General features: G+C 44.0%; 1 protein-coding gene and 1 pseudogene across 17 annotated transcripts in view; both read left to right on the top strand.

Annotated features, from left to right (window-relative positions):
* The window catches only part of ERC2 (ELKS/RAB6-interacting/CAST family member 2), a 974,891-nt gene that overhangs the window by 808,427 nt on the left and 150,281 nt on the right, over positions 1-16,183 (top strand). The window lies entirely within an intron of this gene.
* Positions 1,038-6,332, top strand: LOC135969562 (uncharacterized; annotated as a pseudogene).

Below are 16,183 nucleotides of genomic sequence, written 5' to 3'. Positions count from 1 at the left end.
CTCCTCCCCACCACCCAGCAAGCAATTAACACAGCCTGGCGTCTCCTCTGCAGTGATGGCGGTTCATGAGCTCGGGCTCACGAGTGGTTGAAAGTGGGGGTGCCTTCTGTGCCCAGGTTGAAAAATGTGCGCATTTGCGAACAGAATACATGACGAAATGGGGGAAACACAGAAACCAAGCTTGTTGACAGCTTACTCTTTTCATCTACATTTGATGCAGAGTGAGATCAGAATTTGCCAGTGGAACTTAGAAGGTTTGTATCACAGGAATTGAGTAGACTCAAGTTGATTTTGCGACCACTTATAAACTTGTTAAATGCAGATTCTGATTCCATTAGGTCTGCGTGGAGCCTGAGATTTTATGTTTCTAACAGACTCCCAGGTAGGGTTATCAAATTTAGAGGTGGAAAAAAAAAAAAAAAAAAAAAAAAAGACTTGACATCCAGTAAAATTTGAATTTCCTATCTTTTATCTGGCAACCCTTCTCCCAGGCAATGTTAATGCTGCTGGTGTGTGGACCACCCTTTGAGTGGCAAAGATGTACATCCTAAAGACATAAAAATCTGATGAAAGTATAAGGCTGAGTTAGTGGATGAGCATCTGGTACAATTTAGAAACAAGCGCGTGGTTTACAGGATAGTCGCACTGCAAAATGTGACTTGGCTATAGGCAGAAACAAACCAATAGCAGCAAAGAGTGTACCTACATCATTAGAAACAGGGTTCCTTGCATTCCTAGGCTTAGAGTCCTGGGGAACAGTGTGGTACTCATGTTTGCTTTGTAGATTTATTTTCTTAGCCACTTAGTTAATATTGGTAAATCCAGAGTAAATTTAGAACTATAAAAGTAAAAAAGGTTTTTTTAAAGAGCTAAAAACAATGCAAAGTCTAATGTTGAGGGCCTTGAGGATGGCATTTTGCCACATGCTGCCTCCCTTTCCAACTCACCCTCCAAAAGGAAGGGGCCACTGTAACTCCTGCAGCTCAACCCTGATAGGTAATCTGCAGATGAGGTGGGGGCTGGGGCATAGGTTTACAATGACATTTGACATGCAGACCCAACGGTCTGTTTCTTTGAAGCTAAAAGAACTGATTCTAGCTCCTTTGAGGATACTGGGCCACCAGAGTGGCCACTTACAGATTGCCAGAAAGTTGCCACTGAAAGGGAGCTTAGCCATCATTGATTCTAGCCTTACTTCCACAGATGAAGGGGCAGCACTGCAGACAGCAAGTTCCTCCTCCTCTGAGCCCCTTTCTCCTCTACTGGCTACACTGGCGGGTACACTGGAAAAGCTTTATTCCAGGGGCTGTGTAAGGTTAGGACTTGGTTTTTAAGATCTGGTTTTGGGGAATTTTTTTGTTTGGTTCTGTTTGAAGGTAAAGAAAGATTGTCTAATTCCAAATCTTACTTGCCTGTATTCTGTAATGAAAACCATCTCCCTTCTGTTCATCCATTCTTGAGAGTGGGTTGAATCTTATATATATGTCTCCTGTGTGACTTTAGTAGGCTTGATTTATTTAATCAAAGGCAGATACCAGACTTTTCCCAAATTTAATAGTGCCATTTGTTTTATTCTTCAAGTATTTATTGAGCACCTTCTATGTGCCAGGTCTGTGGAAGGTCACAGCCATCCAGAAACTAGAAGATAAATAGCCTTCTCTCATTCAGCTTGTCTCATCAGGACTTGGCTCTGCTGTAGCAATGAATAAGCATGGAATTTTAAGCTGAAATGCTCAGAGGTTAGTCATTTTAGCTTTTTGGCTGGCCTTAATTTCTAAAACATCAAATAACATCATATTTCAAGTCCTATTGATAGATAGCCTATATGCCCCTACCCTTAGTGATATGTCTAACATGATATTTTTCACCCAATTCTTTAAAAAATCTACATTCATGACTCAATTCTCATTGTCAAATATTTAAGCTATATTGAAGTAGACAACTTGAAACCTCAATGTCTCCTTCACTCTGTCCCCCAACTCTACACTTCTCCCCAGAAGCAAAAGACCCCAATTAATTAGTAGATATGTCCTTCGTCTGCATTTACAAATAATGTACATTTACATAATTCATTTAACACAAATTAGATTATATTATTCAGCTTCTTCTGTGATTTGCATTTTTCACTTAACAGTATGTCTTGGTAAACTTTTCATTTTAATATATATAGACCTACCTTATTTTCTAATAGCAACAGAAGTATTTCATGGAATTCCCCTCCCGAGGTTCATTTTAGCCACTCACAGTTAATAGGCATTTAGATAGTTTGCGTGTTTTGCTGTCACAAACAAGACTGCAATAAATAATTTTGTGTATATGTCTTTGGGCGTATGTGCAAGTATTTCTGTAGAAGAGAGACCCAGAATTTTAATTTTCTACATGAAATAAATCTGATAAGCTGATGAGAACAGGATTTGTTGCCAGTTGGCAAATACATTCCAATCTGAGTCTTGAGTTTCCCAGCCCACACTGTCCTGTTTGTATTAATGCAGGATTGCCCCCAGGAGTCCTCCCTGTTCAGACCCTGCTGACTGACAATTTGGAATCTGGAGTTGAGCTTCATATATAGAAACCTAGACTTGCAATATTTAAATACTTAAATACCTTAAAATGGTATGGACTTTATTAAACAGAAAGTGAAAAAGGGAAAAACTAAGGGAATTTCCCTGTTAAATGAATGGAAAACTCCATATTTAACAGAGCTTAGTCTCTCAGGAAAGGAGGTGGGCCCATTTTTTTTTTTTTTTTAAATAACCTTTTCACGTTTTTCTTCCCAGCTAAGCCAACTCCACAAATAGCCCAAACTAAACACCTAATGAATGTCCTGTGTTGAGATGTGTTTTGTTTCAGATTTTAAAATGCAGCAAATTAGATGTGATAGGCAGAATCTAAAGATGTCTTTCCAAGACGCCCATGCTTTATTCAAACACTAATCAGGTACTGGACGAAGGGACTTTGCAGCTTAAAATAGGGAGAGTATCCTGGATTATGTAAACGGACCCAATGTCATGACATTAGCCCTTAAAAGTGGAGAAAGAAAGTGGAAGAGTCAGAGTGGTGCAGTGGAAGAGGGAAGGGGAGAGATTAGGCATAAGAAGAGGCAGAATGGTCCCAAGGGGGAGGAGAGGCTATGATAAAAGGGAAGGGGCTATGAGCCAGGGATTGCAGGTGGCCTCTAGAAGCTGAGAATGATGCTTAGCCAGCTGCCAGCAAGGAAAGTCCCACAACCAGACGGAGCTGAATTCTGCCAGTGACCTGAATGGGCTGGGAAATAAATGCAGCCTCAGAACTGCAAAAAAGATTGCAGCCCTGTTGACACCTGGTGATTTTGGCCTCATGAAACCCAGAGCGAGAATGAACTGAACCATGCTGTGCCAAAGTTCTGACCTACAGAACTGTGAGATAATAAATAGATATTTTTTTAAGTCAATAAGTGTGTGGTGATGTGTTAGGATAGCAGTAGGAAACTAATGCACAGATGGGTTGAACCAACATCAGCGTGTAAGACTTGGCACACAGGGCAAGCTGGTGTATTTTTTACTTGCTAGCATCTGGAGCAGGGTAAGGGCCCAATGTTATAATATGAAGAAGAGCAGCTTGCATTTTCTAGGTGCTTACCTCGTTTTAGGTGCTGTACATGGTACTTTATGTGCACTTCTTACCTTGTTCTTCACAGCAGCCCTACAAGGATTTATGCTTTTATTATTATTATCATCCCTATTTTAAAGGTGAGGGACTGATTGAGGCTCACAGGGGTTAGCTACCTGGGCAGGTGTCACATGGCTTATTAATGGCAGGGCTGGGACTCAAACCCACGTCTGTGGGACATCATGCCCAAGTCTGTGCACATAAGTGCTATATTTCACAGTGCACCACAACCCCAATTAAATATGAAGCTAATATGTTTCCATATACAAAATTGCTGATATTGAAACTCCTGCTAGCCACTCACAACTAAGAATGCCTTTCATCACATAAAGCCCTTTAACCTTGTTTTAATGCCCTTGGAATACTACACCACTAGGTGCTGAGCAAGGAGGAAAAAAATCAAAGTTGGATGGTCAAGGAAATAGGAGACGCCCACCCCACCCCCGCCCCACCCCCCAGGTTCTGCAAGCCAAAGCTCAGAGCACACTCTTGTATTTCTCTTCAAATCCTCGGAGGTCTCGCTTGCTCTAGATTGTGTCAAAGATTGTGCCCCCTTCCCTGTGTCAGGCACTCAATTCCAGGGGTGGAAGTTGTGATGGAGACATTTTTATACCTTGGGCATAAAGATCAGGAGCCAAAAGGAATATCAGGTGGAACAAATGCTATCGCTGACATTTTATCTGGAGGTGGGGGTGTGGGTTGATGTGCCAATTTGCTCTCAGTTGCACGTACAGAAATTGTGACCTCAAATTCAGCCAATGGAAAGTCTGAGTATGAACGTTCACATTGTTCAGACATTTAACAAATATGAACTGAGCTTCCATAATGTGATGGGGTTTGCATGTGAAGTTAATGATACAGTAATGAATAAGGTGAGTTCCATACTCATAGATCTTCCAGGCTCCATTATTCCAATATTATTCCAGGCTAATGAAGGAAGCACAGATAAGCAAGCAATTGCAGGAGAGTATAATAAGCGCTGTAGTGGAGGAGGCACTAGATGCCTAGAGTACATGTGGAAGAGATGCCAAACCCAGATTCAGAAGCCAGAAATAGTGGCCCTTGAGGTGCGGCCTCAAGGATAAGTAGGAGTTGGCCAGGTACAGAGGCGGCAGAGGAGAATAGCCCAGCCCCAGGGAATGTCATGATGTAGATCTGATCTGGGAGCCTACCTATGTCCATAAATACATCTGGAGTATAGGAGGCAAACAGGCTATCAGTTGAGACTGAGGTCAGAAAACCTTCCTACTAGTTTTTTGAAGAGATAGAACTTAATTATAAGGGGACTTGGAAACCATTGAAAGAAAAGGTTAAGCAGTGGCATGAATGGATGTAGGTGCTTTAGAAGGATCCCTCTGGTGAAAGAGCCAAGAATTGATGGAGGGGAGTGAGTGGAGCACAGAGACTATTGGGACCTGAGAGAGTTGGTGGGGGTAGAAAGGAACGGTGGGAAGATCAGGGATGGGGAAAAGCAGCTGGATGCCAGAGCTATCTGAGGAGGAGGGGCCAAGGGGTTTGTTCGTCGGGTGGAGGGAGAAAAGGGAGCCCAGGATGACAGCCAGGGCTGATTTGACCAAATCATCATCCAAATATTATTCTGGGCTGACAGGCCCAAGTTGCAGTCAGCAGAGGCCACATGGGCTTATAATTTGCCATTTGTGAATGTCCTGAGGAGTGGAGAATCAGCTAGGAAGCAAATCTTCCTTCTGCTGCATGAGACAGCCAAAAAAGCACCTCTGAGGATAGGCATCTTGGGGATTTCAGAGCAGGTAACGCCTTTTGGTTGTTTTGAATATGCTGACAGAAGAACAAAAGCTTTCAGGAAAACAAAGCCCAACCCCTTAATGAAACAGGAAAGGATATACAGTTTCAAATGCTTGCTTTCCTTGCTTTCTGAGAAGAAAGATGCCTTGCCTGTTGAAGGTGGCAGATGCAGGTTGCTCTGTGGGCCTCGGGAAGGGTCACTGCAGCTGTCACCTGCCCACCCACGTGTCCTGAGGCACTGTGACATCTTGACAGGTGTCCCGACTCTTGGCCTTGACATGTCCTGTCAGGCCTGCCTGTCAGCTGGGACTGGGCTTGGGGAAGAGCCTGCGGGCCTGGGGCCTGGTAGCACTTGCTTAGTTAAACATCTGTGGCTGCTATTGCCCTGTCACAGGCCTGCAAGTCAGAACTACTCAGATTCATTTCACAGCGATATTCCTTCAGTCTTCTGATTATGTGGCTCTGCAGCAGGGAGAGGGAGACATTCATGAGCAAGTGTGCAAAATGCATTTAATGCCTACCAGTGGTGTACAGCCATCCATTGCTTCGGTCTGCCCAGTGTCTGTCTCCCTGTCTTTTGATACGAGGGGCCAGAGTTTCTCTGGGGAATTCCTTTCAGTTTCTGCAGTTCTGGGACAGTTACCCTTCACCCAGTACTATGTCAATATGGGTGCATGACTCAAGCCAGCCAGAGTTCACTTTCCCTAGACTTAATCACTCAGAGGGAGCTATCCCTTAAGCCACAGTGATTGGTTCAGAAATGGGCACATGATCAAACTAGACCAATGAGTCTCAGTTCTGAGATTTTGAGTTAAGACCGCTTGGAAAAAGAACTGTTTATGGAAATAGAAGCTGGAGTGATGAAATTTGGGGTACCAGGGGCGACAGGACCATAGTGAGAAGAGAACCCTACCTGAAAATGAAGTCAGAAAGAAAAGGAAAGTAGACAAGAATGATGGAGAGAGAGGCAGAGAAATCCCTGAAGACATCATTTAGGATCCCAAATTCACCTGTGCCCAAAGCCAGAGTAGTCCTGAATGATTCAGTTACAAGAACCAGTAAGTGCCTTTTCCCATAAGCCAGTTTGAGGCCAGATGAATAGAAATTGCATCCCTTATTGAGTCCTGGCTCAAGTCAATTTAGCAAGCATTTTAAATTAATTCAAGATGGATTAGAGACTTAAATGTTAGACCTAATACCATAAAAATCTTAGAGGAAAACCTAGGTAGTACCATTCAGGACATAGGCATGGGCAAAGACTTCATGTCTAAAACACCAAAAGCAACGGCAGCAAAAGCCAAAATTAACAAATGGGATCTAATTAAACTAAAGAGCTTCTGCACAGCAAAAGAAACTACCATCAGAGTGAACAGGCAACCTACAGAATGGGAGAACATTTTTGCAGTCTACTCATCTGACAAAGGGCTAATATCCAGAACCTACAAAGAACTCAAACACATTTACAAGAAAAAAACAAACAACCCCATCAAAAAGTGGGCAAAGGATATGAATAGACATTTCTCAAAAGAAGACATTCATACAGCCAACAGACACATGAAAAAATGCTCATCATCACTGGCCATCAGAGAAATGCAAATCAAAACCACAATGAGATACCATCTCACACCAGTTAGAATGGCGATCATTAAAAAGTCAGGAAACAACAGGTGCTGGAGAGGATGTGGAGAAATAGGAACACTTTTACACTGTTGGTGGGATTGTAAACTAGTTCAACCATTATGGAAAACAGTATGGCGATTCCCCAAGGATCTAGAACTAGATGTACCATATGACCCAGCCATCCCATTACTGGGTATATACCCAAAGGATTATAAATTATGCTGCTATAAAGACACATGCACACGTATGTTTATTGCAGCACTATTCACAATAGCAAAGACTTGGAATCAACCCAGATGTCCATCAGTGACAGATTGGATTAAGAAAATGTGGCACATATACACCATGGAATACTATGCAGCCATCAAAAAGGATGAGTTTGTGTCCTTTGTAGGGACATGGATGCAGCTGGAAACCATCATTCTTAGCAAACTATCACAAGAACAGAAAACCAAACACCGCATGTTCTCACTCATAGGTGGGAACTGAACAATGAGATCACTTGGACTCAGGAAGGGGAACATCACACACCGGGGCCTATCATGGGGAGGGGGGAGGGGGGAGGGGGGAGGGATTGCATTGGGAGTTATACCTGATGTAAATGACGAGTTGATGGGTGCAGCACACCAACATGGCACAAGTATACATATGTAACAAACCTGCACGTTATGCACATGTACCCTACAACTTAAAGTATAATAATAATAAATAAATTAAAAAAAAAAAAAAGATCCACAGTGGGAGCTATACCTCAGAACTCTAGGGAGCACAGGAAGCATGCTACAATCACAGCCATTGCCAGTATTGTTATTATTCTATTTATTAGACATTTCCCCAGCTTTCAGACACTCCTCAGCACTTTACACACATAATTTCATTTGACCCTTTGAGCACATCTTTCAATTAAAAATAATTATCTACACTTTACAGGGAAAGAAACCTAGCCCAGAGAAGTTAAGAAATACATCCGGGGTGGGTGCAGTGGCTTATACCTATAATCCCAACACTTTGGGAGTCCAAGGTGGGAGGATTGCTTGAGCCTAGGAGTTCAAGAACAGCCTGGAAAACATGGCAAAATCCTGTCTCTATTTAAAAAAAAATATAAAAATTATCCGGGCCTGGTGGTGTGTGCCTGTAGTCCCAGCTACTCAGGAGGCTGAGGTGGGAGAATTACCTGAGTCCAGGAGGCAGAGATTCCAGTGAGTTGAGATCATGCCACTGCATTCCAGCCTAGGCGACAGAGTGAGACCCTGTCTCAAAAAAGAAAGAAAGAAATATGTCTAATATAGTAATAATAGTGACACAGGATGTGAGTTATTGTCTATAATGGCCCCAGAATCTATGTTCTCACCACCCTGATTTCTTGCCTGCTTTTTCTGTGGCGGCTTACACTCTGGTCAGGGAGACTTAAAGGGAACACACTGGCAGGCAAAAGAGGTTACCTCCTCCCATCTTAAGGACTTGGAAGGAAGGGAAATAAGACTGTACACCCAAGAAAGCAAAATGGAATAGATCGGAGTAGAGATTTGCCAAGTTGCCTTATAGAGCCAGGACAGCTTCTAGCCAGCTAGGCTAGATCTAGCTGCCTGAATGTACTGGCAGCAAAAAACAAAACAAAACAAGGGTGTGTCAGGAGAGGCATCAGCCAACCATGGAGGCAAAAGCAGGGGAGTGAAAGAGGAGGATCTTGGAGATGTGCTTCATAGCACTATCCAGAAGATGGGTGTCATAGCCACGGAGCTTCCCAATGGCCAGGCCATCTCTAGGGGGAGATGAGAGGGAAGGTGGGGCCAGGAATCCAGTAGTTACTCTTTCCATCAAAGCCACTATCCTGCTATGGAATAGTTCCTCGGGGCCTCTGTCCCATATCTTTGCCATTTTTCAGTAGAATCCAAGAATCTAGATTTCTTTATGATAGCAACTTATTTGAATTCTTTTAAACACTCTGCAGGCCCAACAACGACCCCAAGTGCAAGAAAAAATCTTGGGGCTCCTCTAATTTGTGATCCATAACAAGGGCTGGGCAGGAATAGGGTAGGAGTTTTCTGAGTTTGGGTTCCTGATGCCCTTGCATGACTACTTCAGCCAACATCCCTAGTTTTGAGGATGCCATTCTTCTCTTCACTGTGACCCCTCCTACTCTCTTTTTAAGTTACTTCTAGACCTCTTCTTCCCTAGAGGCCGTGTCTATGGGAAGGGGACTGTGCTTGCCACAGTTGGACATTCCAGGTTCTGCAGTGATAGTTTCATATCATTGTAAATTCAGCTGGCCTTTGGAGTCTAACTTGGTTTCCCCTGTGACTTCCTACAAGAAGAGACTGGGGGTGGTCAGAAGCTAATGAACCTTTTGGTCTATACATCTTTCAGAGTTCTCCTTATAAAATAATCACAAGGTCTCTAAGTTGCAATGCTAAGGAGACAGGAGCTGGCTACTTTGGAAGCTGCCCTTTTGGAGATGTACTTCTTCTTCTGTGGCCTAACAAGGAAGGTTTCAGAGCCTCCCAGACTCAAGGCCAGGCCTGGGTGATGGCCTAGCAACCATGTAAAGTGCATTCTCCACCAGGAGTGGTGGCTCATGCCTGTTAATCCCAATGCTTTGGGAGGCCAAGGTGGGAGGGTCACTTGAGCCAGGAGTTCAAGACTAGTCTGGGCAACATAGTGAGACCCCCCATCTCTAAAAAAAATAAAAAGTAAAAACAAAACAAAACAAAATAGCTGGAAGTGGGGGTGTACACCTGTAGTCCAAGCTACTCAGAAGGCTGAGGCAGTGAGGCAGGAAGATCACTTGAGACCAGGAGTTCAAGGCTGCATGAGCTATGATTGCACCACTGCATTCCAGCATGGGTGACAGCGTAAGACTTTGTCTTCTAAAAAAAAAAATTTCTTTAAATCAAAACTCAGAAAAATAAATAAATAAATAAATAAATAAATAAATAAAGTGCCTTCTCCCATGGATATTCCTGTGCCCTGGATGAGAGGGGCCAAGCAGCTTTGCAGACAGAAAGAACACCACAAATTTAAACTGGAGTCCCAGCTTCATTACTAGCTAAGTGGATAAGTTTCCCAACTCTTTAAGGTTCAGTTTCCTCAGATAAAACGTGAAGATAATAATAGGATCTGCCTCACAGAGTGTCTATGAAGACTAAAATGGAAAAGAAAGGAATGCAAAGGGTTTAGCAGGGCACCTGACATGGTTGCATTCATTAGCTGTTAGTGACTCTCTTCTTTCTGATATTTTTGCATCCTGGGCTGAACACACATCTCTGTCCACATGCTTTTCTGTGTATGATCCAAGCCTGAGTGTTCCATACAGTGACTCAGGCCCTCAGGAAGGCAGGGAGTCTTGGAGAGAAAAGGCACCTGGCCTTATAGGTAGCCTGGGTGACCCAGCAACTATCCATAGAGTCCAGTCTGGAAATGTCAATAAGGGAAATGGGCCAGGGAGGCTTGGTTAAAGGGGCATCAGAAGTCAGCTTCAACCCCACATGCCATAAGGGAATGCAAGCTCAGTATAGCCATATCTGTGCCGTTTTTCAATAGAATCCAAGAATCTAGATTTCTTTATGATAGCAACTTATTTGAATTCTTTTAAACACTGTGCAGGCCCAACAACCACCCCAAGTGCAAGAAACAATCTTGGGGTTCCTCTAATTTATGATCCATAAAAAGGGCTGGGCAGGAATAGGGTAGGAGTTTTCTGAGTTTGGGTTCCTGAAAGCAGATTCTATGACAAGGATGTAGTACAAGCTATCCTTGGGGGATGTGTTCCCAGGAAGCATCAATAAGGCAAGGGGAAGGCAAGCCAATAAAGGAGGAGTTGTCAAGCCACCACTGTGGGCAACAGGTGTCTGCAGCTTAGTCCTGCTGTGGAATGCTGGAGGCTGGTATGGAACCGGAATCATCCCACTTTAGGGGTGAGGGAGCTGTGATATGTGTGTCCTCATTCCTGACGGTCATCAGCTGAGGGCTGCTCCTAGGGGCATCAACACCCTCACACTCCTCACCTGCTACAAGCCTGTATAAGGTGAGCCTTAGAAGCCAGGGAAGCCCTCAGGCAAAGCCATGCAAGAATGGGCAGTTAGAGGTTGAGCTTCATACACTGAAATGGTGGAGCCCAGCAGGCCATGGAAGGGGCACCCACAGTGTCAATGGGAGACAGGCAGAGGAAGGAAGCAGGTCAGCACCACCCACTGCATCAATAAATGTTCAAAACACCCATCTATCCTGGCAATTAAGGGTGGATGGCAAAGGTCCTCATACTGGCTCCATCTCTCCTGTCAGAGGAGGCTTCCAACACATGCCTCTGGTCTCCTTCTTGTGCCAAAGCAGGAGTTGAGACTGGAAAGAGATGTGAGCTCCTTGCAGGAATGCCTGCTGGCCACACTTGCCTCTAGAGGCTCTGCCTGTCAATTACAGAAAGATCTGCTAGACTCCATTCTCTATTATCTTCCACCGCAGTCTCCAGTGGCAACTCTGCAACCGTTTTCTGCAGAATGGTTCACATTGTTTTATATCTTCTTAGCTGCCAAGTACAATGTCATAAGCAATAAATAAATAAATTGTTGGCCTATATGGAAAGCATATTTTGTCCAGATGCATCCTTGAAACTTCAGTTCTGAAACAAGAAAGTCAGACTGGAAACCACATCCTCAAAGCTCGGGAGAAGTAGGCTCACATGGAAAAGCCATTTGATTGGCCGGTGCTACCACCCAGCACTGGATTTGTGTCCTGCTGATTGGCCAGACAGTGCACCTTCGGAAATGCTCAGCATGTGAGGTGATACAGTTTGCTGGTGTTCATGCCTAGCATGGGTGGCCCTGCTGGACAGCCTGGAATGAAAGAGGAATCAAGTTTGGAGGATGACTTAGCTGAGGAGCTGAGGAGCTGAGACCTGTGTGTTTCTTTTGACCTCCTCTTTACCAGCTGGGTTGGGGCAAGCCTCCCTCATCAAGAACGCTGAGTTCAGCATCGTTTACTGGGGTGCAAACTGTTTTCCCAGTTATCTTGGCCTTCCCGGATGCAAAGGGCAAGGGCATGACAATATGTAACTAGGAATGAGGAGGAAGAGGAGGGAGAACTAGATGGCTCAAAATCAGCTGGGCATGGTTTAGCTGGCTTAGCCAACCTGGAGATGGAGCGGGCATTCCAAGAAAGAGCTGGGGCCAGCAGGTAGATGATCTGAGGAACAAATATGGCCTTGATGGCAGTAATCACCACAGGGAGTGCACCAATGGTGACTTGGACTACCTGGGACAGCTGGCTGGGAACACTTTTAAATGTCATTTTTATCACTTTTTAAATTAAAAATACATATGCATAAAAAGTTAAACAGTCTAGAAGATGCATATAGTGAAAAGTGAAAGTCCCTTCTGCAACATCCCCACATCTATGCACTCTGTCATTCCAGAGATTCTTCCAGGCTTATACACACACACACATACACACACACACACACACACACACACACACTTTTACCAGGATTGAGACTGTACTACACAAATTATTCCACAACTCCCTGTTTTGCACTTTGTGTATTGTGGACATCTTTCCACATCAGTCTAATCTGTCATTGCTTTGTGGTGCTCTTTTGATAGATTATAATGCTTTGTTAAAATTTTTGAGGTGACCTCTCAGATTGCTTTCTGAATAGCCAGCCTATGGTGAGCAACTGAAAGTGTTCACAGCTGATGCTGTGATCACTATTCCGAGTACGAGTAATCTTTTATTATCTTACCTGTTGAATGCAATAGAATTAAAGTGAACTATGGAAATATTCATGAAAAAAGTGATTACAGAAATGATTTTGAATATGCACTTACACACACATGTAAAATATGTATGTATAGTATAATGAAATTCAAGAGAGATATTGGGCTGTCTGAATAAAACTAAAGATGTCACTTCTATACCGGAGTTATTTTTCTTGAATGAATTCCTCACCTACCACCAAGATTTAGCACGAGGCTTGTGTGTGTCCCTTGATTGGCAGCCCAACTTGGTAGATGAGTGTGAGACTTCTGAAAGATACTATATAGATGGTTAAGAATAATCTAAGCCATGAGCTTAGACACCAATTCTGATACTTTTCAGTACATAGTCAGTGTGTATGTGTCTGTGCCTCAGTTTCGACATTTCTCATACTAGAACAATAACATGCACTGGCTTTTGTTTTTGTTTTTTTGTTTTTTATGTTTTTTGTTTTTTGTTTTTTTTGTTTGTTTGTTTGTTTGTTTTTGAAACGGAGTCTTGCATTGTCACCTGGGTTGGAGTGCAATGGCATGATTTTGGCTCACTTCAACCTCTCCCTCCCGGGTTCAAACGATTCTCCTGCCTCAGCCTCCTGAGTAGCTGGGATTACAGGCACCCGCCATCACGCCCAGCTGATTTTTTATATTTTCAGTAGAGATGGGGTTTCACTATGTTGGCCAGGTTGGTCTCGAGCTCCTGACCTTGAGATCCACCTGCCTCAGCCTCCCAAAGTGCTGGGATTACAGATGTGAGCCACCGCACCCAGCCAACATGCACTTCTTTGGGTGGTTGACAGGAGCAAAAGAGAGAATGCATATGAAGCCCTTGCCTGGCATGAAGTACCTGCCCAGCAAATAGTGGTCAGTAGAGTTAGGAAGAGGTATGTGATCACCAGTAGACAGCAGGTATCTGGTCAGGTGTGGGTGCCTCAGGGACCTGGTCTGTAAATGTCCAACTTTATAGGTGCTCACTGTCTTCTCCCAGCCAAGTAGTTGGGGGAAAAAAAGAAAATAAAATGAAGGTAGACTAATTTCAAAAGTCAATAGTCAACTAAAACTGTTCCGGAATGCTTCCGGTTGTCGCAAACCATTAGCTATTACAAACTAGAAACAGAACCTGCTTTCCAGTTGTAGATGATAAATAAACACAGTGCACTGCCCTTTACAACGAGCAGCTATTTTTTTTAACCCATGCAGATGTGTCCTATTTACATTTAAGCTGTCACACAAATTAGCAAAGGCCCACAGAATCTGAAAAAAGGCAGGCCTCAGGCCCAGAAGTGTTCACAGGAAAGGAAAATGGCTTATCCCGCTCCTCATCGCTGTGGTGGCACAGTCCTGATAGGGATTGGGAAGAACTGAAGAGCTTTTCCAGGCCAGCAGAAATGTTTGCTGACCAAGCAGGCTTTGGAGCTAATCTGCAAGGCTGGGTAAAATGAAATGCAACAGCGTTCTGAGCTGCTGGGATTTTGCCTTTTTTGCAATCTGTGAAAAGCCTTGAACCTTTAACCAATATAAAAATCCCCTCATTTGGTATAAGCTTGTGTGTGGCAGAAGGAGTCTAATTTAAAACACCAATCAGAGAATAATGGATGATTCCCTGTTTCTCTGAGGGTAAGATTTCATTGACAAAATACTCGTTTGGCTAGACCTAGTAAACTTACTCCTTGTCAAACCACATGTATGGACTGCTAGAGGGAGAGTATGAAAGACTGAGCCACATATTCAAAACAAGTAAGGGCTGGGTGGGGCAGTCTTCAGAGGTTTTTCAATCTCTTTCATAAACTAAAGAGATAAAGGTTGGGAGAGGCGAAAGACCCAGTTCAAGATCCCCCAGTTCAAGATCCCCCAGCTAAAGCCTGAGACTAGAACCCAGGATGCAGGGCCTACACAAAATCAGTGTCCGCTCGATCACATGGCTTCCAGATGATGTTTCTCTTGGGGGAGGCCCATGGACAGGAAAAAGGAGACGATTTAATGTAAGTTTTAAACTCTTAGGGCTGAACTTTCCTGGAGAGCAAACAAAGCCCTGATTGTATGAGCCCAGAGAGAGTTTGGTTCTAGACGAGCAATTCCTTAATTCTCTAAGCACTGTGGAAGACCTTCGTCTTCGGCAAAGCCTGTGGACTTGCAGAATGACATGCACAGGCCCCTGCCCTCAGAGCAGTGAGGGCAGAGTGGCATATAACATCCTATGAGAGGGAGGCCAGGCGCAGTGGCTCACGCCTATAATCCCAGTACTTTGGGAGCCTGAGGTGGGTGGATCACATGAGGTCAGGAGTTTGTAACCAGCCTGGCCAACATGGTGAAACCCTAGCTCTACTACAAATGGAAAAAAAAAAAAAAGCCGGGTGTGCTGGCGGATGCTGTAATCCCAGCTACTTGGGAGGCTGAGGCAGGGAGAATTGGTCGAACCTGGGAGGTGGAGGTTGCAGTGAGCCGAGATCGTGCCCCTGCACTCCAGCTTGGGCGACAGGGCCAGAGACTCCGTCTCAACAAAAAAGAAAAAAAAAAGAAAAAGAAAAAGAAAAGAAAAAAAACATCCTATGAGAGGCAGACACAAAGGCCGAAGGAATACAAAAAAAGGTGGCTTTTCAATTTTGCCTAGATGATTCATAGAAGGCTTTATTTGACCTGGACATTGAAGGGGTAAGCAGGCTTTTTTTTCTGAAAGAGAATTTCTTCATTCGTTCATTTATTTGAAGTTTAATAAGCACCTGCTTTTTGCTAGTCTTGGTGCCAGGTAAACAAGCAGTAAATATGAAGCAACAAACAATACTTTGCTCTCACAGATTACCTTCTCCCAGGGAGAATCAGAAATTAAGCAGATAAATGAACAAATAAGTCAGATGATTTTAGACAGTGATGTATACAAAGACAGAAATGAAGAGGAAGAGACCAAGATGGGAGGAGGCTGCCTCAGATGAAATGGTTTGAAGGGCTGATATAAGAAGGTGACCCTGGGATGAGAAGGAGCCAGCATGAAGTGAGCCAGGGTCGTGATCATCAAGTGAGATGGTGGGAGACATGGTAGGAGATGAAACTGGAGAGATGGGTGGTATCCAGTGTGCACTGGGCCTTAAGTGAGAGTCAGTAGACTGAATGTTCTAGGAGGACTGGGGAGCTTTCGGAGCACTCTTTTTGCAGGGAACACTCTGTGAATAAGGAGGCAGAGAAGCATGACAGTCACCACGGTGGGATGAGCATTTCGGTGGTGCATGTGGGGCTCTCTCAAATGCCAAGTAGTCAACCTGAATCCTGCCAAGCCTTTCTCTTTCCAATCACAAATAGGCAGGACCAAAAGACAACACAATCCTCTTGTTTCACAGTGAGGAATCAGGCTTGGAGGGTTGGAGGCACATGGCCAGCAAGGGCAGTGGAAGGGCTGAGCCCGGATTCAGGAC

The sequence above is a fragment of the Macaca fascicularis genome, chromosome 2, assembly GCF_037993035.2.
Source record: "Macaca fascicularis isolate 582-1 chromosome 2, T2T-MFA8v1.1".
NCBI lineage: Eukaryota > Metazoa > Chordata > Mammalia > Primates > Cercopithecidae > Macaca > Macaca fascicularis.
The sequence above is the reverse complement of the archived record's forward strand: the minus strand, read 5'-3'. Positions and strand labels throughout refer to the sequence as shown.